Source organism: Salvelinus fontinalis, chromosome 18, assembly GCF_029448725.1.
Source record: "Salvelinus fontinalis isolate EN_2023a chromosome 18, ASM2944872v1, whole genome shotgun sequence".
Taxonomy (NCBI): Eukaryota; Metazoa; Chordata; class Actinopteri; order Salmoniformes; family Salmonidae; genus Salvelinus; species Salvelinus fontinalis.
In genome coordinates, this window is record NC_074682.1 from 47,778,758 (window position 1) to 47,790,860 (window position 12,103).

The 12,103-nt window shown below is 42.7% G+C and overlaps 1 protein-coding gene across 3 annotated transcripts in view; it reads right to left on the reverse strand.

Annotated features, from left to right (window-relative positions):
• LOC129815666 (plexin-B1-like) overlaps positions 1-12,103 on the reverse strand; it is a 148,928-nt gene that overhangs the window by 72,120 nt on the left and 64,705 nt on the right. Inside the window, exon 1 of one of the 3 annotated variants that reach the window (XM_055869668.1) lies at positions 10,704-10,785. The exons of the other annotated variants lie outside the window; for them this stretch is intronic. The gene's annotated coding sequence lies outside the window, so the exon portion shown is untranslated. Of the gene's footprint in view, positions 1-10,703; positions 10,786-12,103 lie in introns of those variants that run through there. 3 annotated transcript variants of the gene reach the window in all.

A 12,103-nucleotide genomic window follows, 5' to 3' on the forward strand; every position in this document is an offset into this window, starting at 1 on the left:
TTTATTTTCTTTTGCTCTGAGAACATGAAATGAAATCCTCCGTGGGCCCGCCAGTTGTGGAACCCTGATAAGCAGAGAGATGAGTCCATGTTGATCAAGCCAACATGCATGTGAAGAGATGGTGGAGGTGAATCAATAACAGTTCCAGTTCTACAGTAGGGTAGTCAGGAGAAGTCAATGTGATTGTGTTTGAGTGTATAACTACTGTGTGTGTGTGTGTGTGTGTGTGTGTGTGTGTGTGTGTGTGTGTGTGTGTGTGTGTGTGTGTGTGTGTGTGTGTGTGTGTGTGTGTGTGTGTGTGTGTGTGTGTGTGTGTGTACTCACAGCACGTGTATAAGTACAGCATGTGCGAATATTGTTTGGGAACGAGTCACTCCATGTGCGAACGTGTGTATGCGTACATTGGCATGTGTGTACAGAGTGTGTGAGTCAGTGTATAATTCCATTGTTGTCCAGAGGAGAGTCATTCTGCCACAATACAATAGCAGGGTTGGGACATTGACAGTAGGACAGAGACGTCAAATACAGACAAAACAGTGACTCCCACCCTGTCATTAGACACTAAGATGCATCTGAAATGGAACTCTATTCTCTGTATATTACACTCCTTTTGACGAGGGCGAAGGGAATAGGGTGCCACTTCAGACACAAACCATTTCATTAGACACTAAGGCCCAGTGCTCCTAGACTGCACTTAACTGCTTCAGGGTCTGACCAATACAAATGAAGGCCTTGATAGTTCAAAGGGCCCTAAACAGTGATAATGGAACAGTCTTGGTTAGAGAGGGGAGGAAGTAACCAAAGCAATCATTAAAACAGGGGTGGAGCTTTGTCATCATGTATTACCAGACAACCAGGTGACACAAACAGGTCTGAAAGGGGGATTAACACACACAGAGAGAGAGACAGAGAGAGACTAGAGAGAGACTAGAGAGAGAGACTAGAGAGAGAGAGACAGAGAGAGACTAGAGAGAGAGACTAGAGAGAGACTAAGACTAGAGCGAGAGAGGGAGAAAGAGACTGTGATACAGAGAAACAGACTATGCAAACGGTCCAGTCATCATACAGTCAGTCATATTACCACATACATAGCTATATTACAAGTACACTCCATCAACCCTCAGTGTGAAGCTCCACGACAACCCAATGAACACAGCCAGTGTGAACTACCAGTAGGTGGCACTATAACAAGTGAACCATAGGAGAGTCTATAGCGTGCCTATAAGGAAATCTTGGAGGGTCCAGTCTAGTGAACGGAACTGCTGTTGGCTGCCACTGGCACTTAAGACTGTGCTAATAATATACACAACCTAGGATGACACTGACCACGTTTACATGTGCACAGTATTCTGGACAGTAGCTCATATCCCGCTTAAGGTCTTATTTGGGATAAGCTGTTAACATGCACCTTTGATATCCCACTCACGAGTAACCATGAATAAACAGAATATTCCAAATTTAAATTCATATGGGTTAAATGGAACAATAACTGAAATATGGACACTGACTGTAGGCCTATAACCTCTTACATGTAGAATATAATATTAACTCCTGCTGAATTATGCATTTCTTGCATAAAAATTAGAGAATAAAATGTTAATTTTGTCACTGGAACAGGAGAAATATGATTTCTTTCTTTCAGCATCTCTTGACAAAATGACACTTATGCAAGCAGACAGTATTTCAACCACACAAAACATGCACCAAAGACCAACTGAAGTCTTATCATAATAAACATATTTCATAATTTTTTCAGCTTTTCATTTCCTTTAAACCGGTCAAAATGATGACATTTAGACATTTTACACGGGGACCAATCTTTCCACTGTTTGAGTTATGGGTTTTCTCCCCGATCCCTAAACGAAACAGACAACTTTACCGGTGTTAACTAGATTACTCATTCATTCATTCCATCGATGTAAGACATCGTGCTGAGCACTACTTTATTTAGTCATCTGGGGCAACAAGTTATGACAGAAGAGAAGCTGCATGTATCAAACTATAGTTGACAAACAAATGGCCTTCCAAATGTCAAAAATTATAATATGGCCTACCAAAAGTGGGAAATTCTAAGCAGAAACCTGTCTAAATTAGGGGAGAAAGCAGCCAGTAGGCATACGGTCCAGTATCAGCAAAATATATGAAGGGATTATTATGGTGGATGGAACTGGGCAGGTAACCTACTTTTTGAAGTGATTTTTTGACAATCAGATGAAAACACCACACAACATCCATGATATGCGAATCTGAGCCTGTTGCAGACGGCGAAAAACAGTAAAGGGGATCAGATGTTAACATGCTACAGTATCCTGTCTCAGATCATCATATCCCAGGCTTTTATCCAGGTTTCTCATAACCGACATACACGTTTTATGCCTTTTACAGATTATTGTAAAAGGCATATGGTGTTTAAATGCGTCAACTCAAAAACAGAATATTGGTAAGCATGTAAATGTGGTCATTGGCCTGTTCCTGTTATAGACACCAGTATGGAGCTGCCCATGCAGTTACCGCCTGTTCCTGTTAAACACCAGTATGGAGCTGCCCATGCAGTTACCGCCTGTTCCTGTTATAGACACCAGTATGGAGCTGCCCATGCAGTTACCGCCTGTTCCTGTAAAAACACCAGTATGGAGCTGCCCATGCAGTTACCGCCTGTTCCTGTTATAGACACCAGTATGGAGCTGCCCATGCAGTTACCGCCTGTTCCTGTTAAACACCAGTATGGAGCTGCCCATGCAGTTACCGCCTGTTCCTGTTATAGACACCAGTATGGAGCTGCCCATGCAGTTACCGCCTGTTCCTGTTATAAACACCAGTATGGAGCTGCCCATGCAGTTACCGCCTGTTCCTGTTAAACACCAGTATGGAGCTGCCCATGCAGTTACTGCCTGTTCCTGTTATAGACACCAGTATGGAGCTGCCCATGCAGTTACCGCCTGTTCCTGTAAAAACACCAGTATGGAGCTGCCCATGCAGTTACCGCCTGTTCCTGTTATAGACACCAGTATGGAGCTGCCCATGCAGTTACCGCCTGTTCCTGTTATAAACACCAGTATGGAGCTGCCCATGCAGTTACCGCCTGTTCCTGTTATAGACACCAGTATGGAGCTGCCCATGCAGTTACCGCCTGTTCCTGTTATAGACACCAGTATGGAGCTGCCCATGCAGTTACCGCCTGTTCCTGTTATAGACACCAGTATGGAGCTGCCCATGCAGTTACCGCCTGTTCCTGTTATAGACACCAGTATGGAGCTGCCCATGCAGTTACCGCCTGTTCCTGTTATAGACACCAGTATGGAGCTGCCCATGCAGTTACCGCCTGTTCCTGTTATAGACACTAGGGTCGTTGTATTCATTAGGAAACACAGTAGCAAAACGTTTTGCAATAAACTGTAAGAAATTGTAATAGAGACTGGAAACTAGTAATAACTACATTTCAACATAAGTCATCTTTTATACATAAGTCATCTTTTATACAAAATACACATACTCCTCTTTTCTCTTGGACATATGCTGGACTTATTAAGACACCAACTACAGACACATAATTCCCCTCCCCCATGATAACCACAGACAGACACACACACACCTCAGGGTTGGAGCTCAAGACAAAGAACTATCTCAGGAACCAATGGAACGTGGACACCAGGCCTGTTCAGGACTACCCAAGACCCAGATCGACCAATTGGAAGGCCAGACTCGCAGATCAACCTACTTTGCTTGTTGTCTATATAAGACTGTACAACTGTGGAAACTACCTCTTTCCGGACGATTTCATACAAATCAGACAGAAAGAGCCGTGCCGCACGCTTTGCCTAATATCTTTACACTTGAATAAATCTGCCTTATTATACAATTATCCACCTCGTCCTATTGTCTCCTCTTGTTCTCCTGTCAACAGTAAACGTTTTACTAACAAAACACTTTTTTTTTTTATTAGTCCATCCCTGTGTCAGTTTTCTTCCATGTGGTGATTAATGAATAGGACCCGGTTCTGAGTGAAGTTGTGGTGTGAGAGGCTAGGTGAGTGGTTACACCACTACTGGAGTAATGCATTCCCATCTTTTGTTCTGCCCTACAGGTTGTGGATGGACACTATCTGTTGTGTATTGATATTCTAGTGTTGTCCCTTTCTAGCACCTGTAACCCCCCCTTGCTTACCTACGTTGAAATGCTTGGAATGTTCTTCCTGTGAAACGCATTAAACAATGCCCACGTTAATTTCTACTCCCATCTCATGTCCTGTCCTTATATTAGTTGTATAAGAAATACAGTGTGCTATACAACACTACCAGTCTGCTGGTGATTACTACGTTTGTGCTCATTATCGTCGGCAGAAAGTCTGAGTTAAATTCGTTATTTATTAATTTTTTCGCTGTAGAAAGACGCAAACAAAACGTGGAGCTAGCCAGTCGAGTGATGCTAGCTAGCTTTTGACGTCACAGCAACGAGAGCCTCGAGGGATAGAAAGAATTTCGCTGCGGGACAAAGTGAAGTCATCGCGAGTTAAAATAAGAAAACGGGTCTGGGAGTAAGGGACCGTCTGAAAAGTGCGAGAAAGAAAAATAAACCGAAAATGTCTGCATTGGTTGGAAATATAGGAATATTTGATGAATCTGTGGAACAATGGAGTTCTTACACAGAACGTTGAGTACTTTGTGTTGGCAAATGGAATTAAAGCAGAAATTGTTGTGCCAACATTTTTGACTGCTATGGGAGGAAAAACATTCAATCTACTGCGCAGCCTAGTAACACCTGGTGATAAATCATATGATGAAATTGTGGATGGCTTAAAAGGACATTCTCCCAAACCACTGATTATCGCAGAGATTCAGGTTTCATAAGAGAAATCAAGAGGGGGAATCAATCTCACAGTTTGTGGCTGTATTGAAACAGTGAACATCTGAACACTGAATTTGGGCAATCAATGAGTGACACTATACGTGATAGGTTAGTGTGTGGCATGCGCAGCGAGGCATTTCAGAAACGCCTTTTGACTGAGGGTAACTTAACATTGCAGAGAGCAATAGAAGTGAGTACGTCAATGGAAATGGCAAATAAAGACGCACAACAGCTAAGTGCATCAACCTAAGTGCATAGGGTGTCTACGGAGTTCAAAAACAAGGCAGTAGGTGGCAAGCCATGCTATCCCTGTGGGAAACCAGGTCACCAAGCAGAGGAGTGTTGGTGCAAAGACTTAGACTGTAGAAGTTGTGGGGAAAAGGGTCACATCGAACGTGCATGTAAAAACAAAGAGACAATCAAACAAAAGTACTGAACAAAGGAAAAGCGACTTCAGGAAGTACAAAAAGAAAGTGCATAAAATGGAGCACACAGAGGATGAACAAAGTGATACCCTGTCTGAAGGGGAAGAATCTTTGTATGTTTTGTCCATTTCAGACAATGGATACGGATACTGGGCGACACCGCTACTGGATGGAAACGCAGTACGGATGCAAGTGGACACTGGAGCAGCCATATCTCTGCTGTCTGAGGCTGTATACAAGGAGAAACTACATCACCTCACACTACAGTCCATAAAGATGACTCTGAAAACATACACCGGTGAGTTTGTTCCAGTGAGAGGAAGTGTGATTGTTACAGTGGAGCTCAACAAACAGAAGGTAAAGCTACCATTCTACATTGTGAAAGGCAACCATCCAGCATTGCTAGGACGCACATGGCTGGAAAATATCAAACTAAACTGGCAGGAAATTCACATGGTTGCAAAAGAGGACACAAACCTACAAGGGATATTGAGGAAACACACGGATGTGTTCATAGGAGAACTTGGCAGTATGGACATAACAGTTAAACTGACTGTGAAACCAGACAGCAAGCCAAAATGCTTCAAAGCTAGACCTGTCCGATACGCCATAAAACCAAAAGTTGAAATTGAGCTAAACAGACTAGTCGAGAGTGGAGTATTGGATCCAGTGAATGTTAGTGAATGGGCTACACCCGTTGTTCCAGTCATAAAAAAAGATGGATCACTCAGACAATGGTGATTTCAAAGTCACCATTAACCCAGTCTTGACTGCTGAAAAATATCCAATACCCCTCAATGACGACCTCTTTTCTGGTTTAGCTGGAGGACAAAAATTCAGTAAGATAGACTTATGTCAGGCCTATCTACAGATGCATGTGGACCAAGAGTCACAAGAACTGTTGACCATAGTGACTCACAAAGGACTGTACAGGTACCGGAGGCTTACTTTGGAATCACCTCAGCTCCGGCCTTGTTATATAGAGCTATGGACCAGATACTGAGCGGGCTTACTGGGGTCCAATGTTACCTCGATGATCTACTCATCACCGGCAAAGACGAGCAGGAGCACCTGAGAAACCTGAACGCTACACTACAGAGATTGAAGGAGTACGGTCTGATGGTCTGGAAGGACAAATGCAAATTTTTCCGGCCCGTTAAGTACCTGGGTCACGTCATCTGCAATTCGGGGCTCAACAAGGCGCCATCAAAGGTGAAGGCCGTTGCGGAAGATCCATCCCCACAGAACGCGAGTCAGCTGAGATCATTCTTAGGACAACTGACATACTATGCAAAGTGTGTGCCAAAACTAGCTAACATGTTAAAGCCACTGCATGAACTTTTGAACAAAACCAAACAGTGGAAGTGGACAGACAGATGTGAGGAGGCCTACAAGAAAGTGAAAACAGCCTTTGCTCAGTCCGAGGCCCTAGCCCACTTCAACCCCAACTTGCCATTACAGTTGGCATGTCATGCATCATCTTATGGCGTCGGTGCAGTTGTCTCACACATCATGCCATCAGGTGAAGAAAGGTCAATTGCTTTCGCATCACGGACCTTAACCTCTCTTGGGCACGTGAGACGGTAGCGTCCCACCTCTTCAACAGCCAGTGAAACTGCTGGGCGCCAAATTCAAATACAGAAATACTCATAAAAATTCAGAAAACAAAACATATTTTACATAGGTTTAAAGATTAACTTCTTGTGAATCCAACCAAGGTGTCAGATTTAAAAAATGCTTTACGGCGAAAGCATACCGTACGATTATTTGAGAACATAGCCCAGCAGACAAATCATTACAAACAGTAGCCAGCCATGTAGAACAGTTACACAAGTCAGAAATAGAGATAAAATTAATCCATTATCTTTGATGATCTTCATATGGTTGCACTCAGCAGACATTAATTTACTCAATAAATGTTCCTTATCCTGTCTAGGATGAGCGTGCCGCTAGCGGCACACCCCCCCCCCCAAATTTCTGAAATCTGACTCCATGTCAGGGAAATTGCTGTAGAATGGGCTCTGTTCCACTTAGAGACAAAATTTCAACTCCTATAGAAACTATAGACTGTTTTCTATCCAATAATAATAATAATATGCATATTGTACGATCAAGGATTTTGTGGGAAGCCGTTTCAAAAATTACACGATTAGCATAAATAGTCACAACAGCGCCCCCATCCTCAACAGGTTATGTTCAATAAAGTCTCTTCATATCCAAAAACCTCGGTTTTGTTTGCGTGTTTTCTTCAGTAATCCACAGGCTCAAACGCAGTCCAAACAGGAAGACAAACAAATCCAAATTGTATCCGTAAAGTTCATAGAAACATGTCAAACGATGTTTATATTCAATCCTCGGGTTGTGTTTAGCCTAAATAATCGATAATATTTCAACCGGACAATAACGTTGTCAATTTAAAAGGTAAACAAGAAACGCACTCTCGGTCTCACGCATGAAAAAGCTCTGACACTTTAGGGTCCACTCAATCAGACTGCTCTTACTTGTTCATTTTTCAGAATACAAGCCTGAAACAATTTCTAAAGATTGTTGCCATCTAGGGGAAGGCATAGAAACTGCAATTTGAGTCCTAAGTCAATGGAATCTGTAATGGCATTGAATAGAAAACAACAACAAAAAAACGACTTCCTGAATGGATTTCTCCCAGGTTTTCGCCTGCCAAATCAGTTCTGTTATACTCACAGACACTATTTTAACAGTTTTGGAAACTTTAGAGTGTTTGCTATCCAAATCTACCAATTATATGCATATCATATCTTCTGGGCCCGAGAAGCAGGCAGTTTAATTTGGACATGCATTACATCCAAAATTCCGAATGCTGCCCCCTACCCTAGAGAAGTTAAGTAAAGCCGAGAGCAATTATGCAGATGGAGCGTGAAGCACTCGCCATTGTGTTTGGAGTTAAGAAATGTCATCAGTTTCTGTTTGGCCGACGATTCACACTGCTGACAGACCATAGACACTTCATCTCCATCTTTGGTCCACACACCGGCATTCCGTCGCTTGCAGCCAGCCGCATGTAGCTATGGGCATTATTGTTATCTGCTCACCAGTACGATATCAGTACAGAAGATCTGAGCAGCACTGCAATGCAGACGGCCTCTCAAGGCTTCCCTTACCTGTCGCACACACTGAGCACTCCCAGGCTGAAATCTTCTACTTCAAGGAGTAAAGGAGTAAACTCTCTTCGAGAGAACCATCGAAGAGCTACAGTCAATCTTAAGTCACTTCCAATTTGTTAGTGATAATGGCCCCCAACTTGTGTCTGAAGAGTTCCAGTCATTCATGGGAGCAAATGGAATTCAGCACATCAAGTCTCCGCCGTATCACCCTGCATTCGGCGTTCCTGAATGGTTTGTACAAACGATGAAGCAAGCTTTAAAATCATCACAGGGGAACGGCTCCCTCAATAGGCATCTAAACACCTTCCTGTTAACCTACAGAAACACTCCCCAAGCTACAACCAGTGGCACCCGCATCAGCCATGATAAAAAGACAGGTTCGCACACGACTGAACCTCCTGAGACCTTCAAAGACTAAAACAGGTTGTACAGACACAACAGAGAGCACAGGTGGAGAGACGGAGCAAAGCAAAAGAAAGAACCTTCATAGCTGAAGAGAGAGTTCTTGATTGGAACTACTGCAAAGGTCCAAACTGGATACCAGCAACACTGGTCGCACAAACGGGTCCTGTGTCCTACACAGTTCACACACCGGAAAAAAAGAATCTGCAGGAGACACGTGGATCAACTGTTGCCAGGAACCAACCTCAGAGATGGCTCCTGTCAAGTGACAAACCAAGATCAGCGACTAGAGACCTACCATGACTACGAGCCATCATCTGAACATCCACTGCAGCAACCTACAAACGTGGAAAGTGCTTCAGACTCATCTGAACCAGCCAGAGTGGCTATTCAGGGTACTGTTGCACCCCAGTCTGGGCATACACCAGCACCACTCAGACTCAGAGACAATGTGACTGTAGACTCACCTGTACGCCGTCATTACCCTGCAAGAGAAAGACGACCCCCTGACAGGTTGACTATTTAGTTCAGACTAACCTCCGACATTGGGACAGAATACACCCCAGGATTAAGTCTGGGAACTGAGGCAGTTTACTCTCTTTCCCTAGTTAAGAAAAGGTTCTTCTGAAAATATAATTTATTTACATTAACAGAACTGTTATGTTATGTTAAAAAGAAAATATGCAAAACAGTGAATATTTACTTTTTCATATGAGTCATCAAAAGTAAAGGGGGAGGAATATGTTGTGTATTGATATTCTAGTGTTGTCCCTTTAGGGCACCTGTAACCCCCCCCCCCTTGCTTACCTACGTTGAAATGCTTGGAATGTTCTTCCTGTGAAACGCATTAACTTCTTGACGCACGGATCACTTTCGTAAACAACCGCTGAATTGCAGAGCACCAAATTCAAAAAAATAGTAAAAATATTTATAATTAGGAAATCACAAGTGAAATATACCAAAACACAGCTTAGCTTGTTGTTAATCCACCTATCGTGTCAGATTTTGAAAATATGCTTTACAGCGAAAGCAATCCAAGCGTTTGTGAGTTTATCGATCACTAGACAAAACAGTAAGAACAGCTAGCTTCAAATTAGCTTAGTCACGAAAGTCAGAAAAGCAATACAATTAATCGCTTACCTTTGATGATCTTCGGATGTTTGCACTCACGAGACTCCCAGTTACACAATAAATGTTATTTTTGTTCGATAAAGATTAGTTTTATAACCAAAAACCGCCATTTGGTTTGCGCGTTATGCTCAGAAAACCACAGGCCCGTTCCGGTCCTGAAGGGCAGACGAAAATTCCAGAATGTATCCGTAATGTTCGTAGAGACATGTCAAACATTTTTTATATTCAATCCTCAGGTTGTTTTTAACATACATAATCGATCATATTTCAACCGGACGGTAAACTATTCAATACTACAGAGAAAGAAAATGTCGAGCTACAACTCTCAGGCGCATGAACTAATCAAAGGACACCTGACGCGTTTTGATAAATCTCGCTCATTTTTCAAAATAAAAGCTTGAAACTATGTCTAAAGTCTGGTCACAGCCTGAGGAAGCCATTGGAAACGGAATCTGTTTGATACCCCTTTAAATGGAGGGGCAGGCAATGGAACAGGGATTTTTCCAAATAAAATGCACTTCCGGGTTGGAGTTCCTCAGGTTTTCGCCTGCAAAATCAGTTCTGTTATACTCAGACAATATTTTGACAGTTTTGGAAACTTTAGAGTGTTTTCTATCCTAATCTGTCAATTATATGCATATTCTAGCATCTGGGCCTGAGAAATAGTTTGTTTACCTTGGGAACGTTATTTTTCCAAACATAAAAATAGTGCCCCCTAGCTGAAAGAGGTTAAACAATGCCCACATTCATTTTTACTCACTTCTCATGTCCTGTCCTTATATTAGTTGTATAAGTAATAGTGCTATACAACACTACCAGTCCCGGACAGGGGTAAGGGAGGAAAGGTTTGTACCACTGTGTCAGCAGTCCACATGCACTCGTGGCAGGAGGTGTTTGGATCAGGCTTGGGAATCCAGACACACACACACACACACACACACACACACACACACACACACACACACACACACACACACACACACACACACACACACACACACACACACTAGATAGAGATGGGCAAACTAGTTATTCAGCCTTTTTAAACATCTCACCAATAGGGCTGTTCTGCAGAGGGCACACTATCATCAGTAATTACCATCAGTAAGTTCAACAGATCACTAGTCTGACACCTCAAAAGATAACCCATCGACAAATTCCTGTTTATGACCTTATACAGTAATACCATGTCACTGGTTTCTCAGAGCGTGGTGAGTCACAATAAGCTGTGATATCTAGTCTCAACATGCAGAGGCATGACGACACACAGGTCCAGGACAAAGTCCACTGGCTAGGACTATTGGACAGAGTGAAAGAAGCCCCAAAATAGTGTGTGTGTGTGCGTGCGCACGTGTGTGTATTCATAGGTTTGTGTGCTTTTATTGAGCAATGTGTGTTTTCATGGAGCTACGCTTTCAGAGTGAAATTACAGCTTCTGTTTTTACATGCTGATTATGGCAGGGAGAAACATTTGCACATATTCGGAAAGAATGTGCAACCTTCGTTGACACGGGGGAAGAAGCTGGTCATTTTCATCACGATAGAACATACCAGCCACTATATCAATATGACCAAGTGCCAGCTATAAGTTGAGGTTAACGGTTAGATGTTAGCAGTTAATGCTACCATTAATTTAGCCTTAAACGCAGCCATTGTAATAAGCACTTGTCAGGAATACAGTGACGACATTGACCACAGCTTGGTTTGGAATAGCCTACTTTACATCACAGAAAGAGAAAAAAATTACAGTAGGGTTTTCTTTCATGATAACACTAAGAAAACTTCTCTAGATACTTTAATGCAGGCAAACTTAAACCAGTTTTACCCAATTTTTACCAGCATGTGACATGTGCAACCAGGGGGAATAAATCCTACATCACCTTTACTCCACACACAGAGATGATTAAAGCTCTCCCCGCCCTCCATTTGGCAAGTCTGACCATAATTCTATCCTCCTGACTCCTGCTTACAAGCAAAAACTAAAGCAGGAAGTGCCAGTGACTCGCTCAATACAGATGTGGTAGGGTGACGAAGATGCTACACTACAGGACTGTTTTTCTAGCACAGACTGTAATATGTCCCAGGACTCATCCAATGGCATTGAGGAATACATCACCTCAGTCATCGGCTTCATCAATAAGTGCATTGATGACGTTGTAC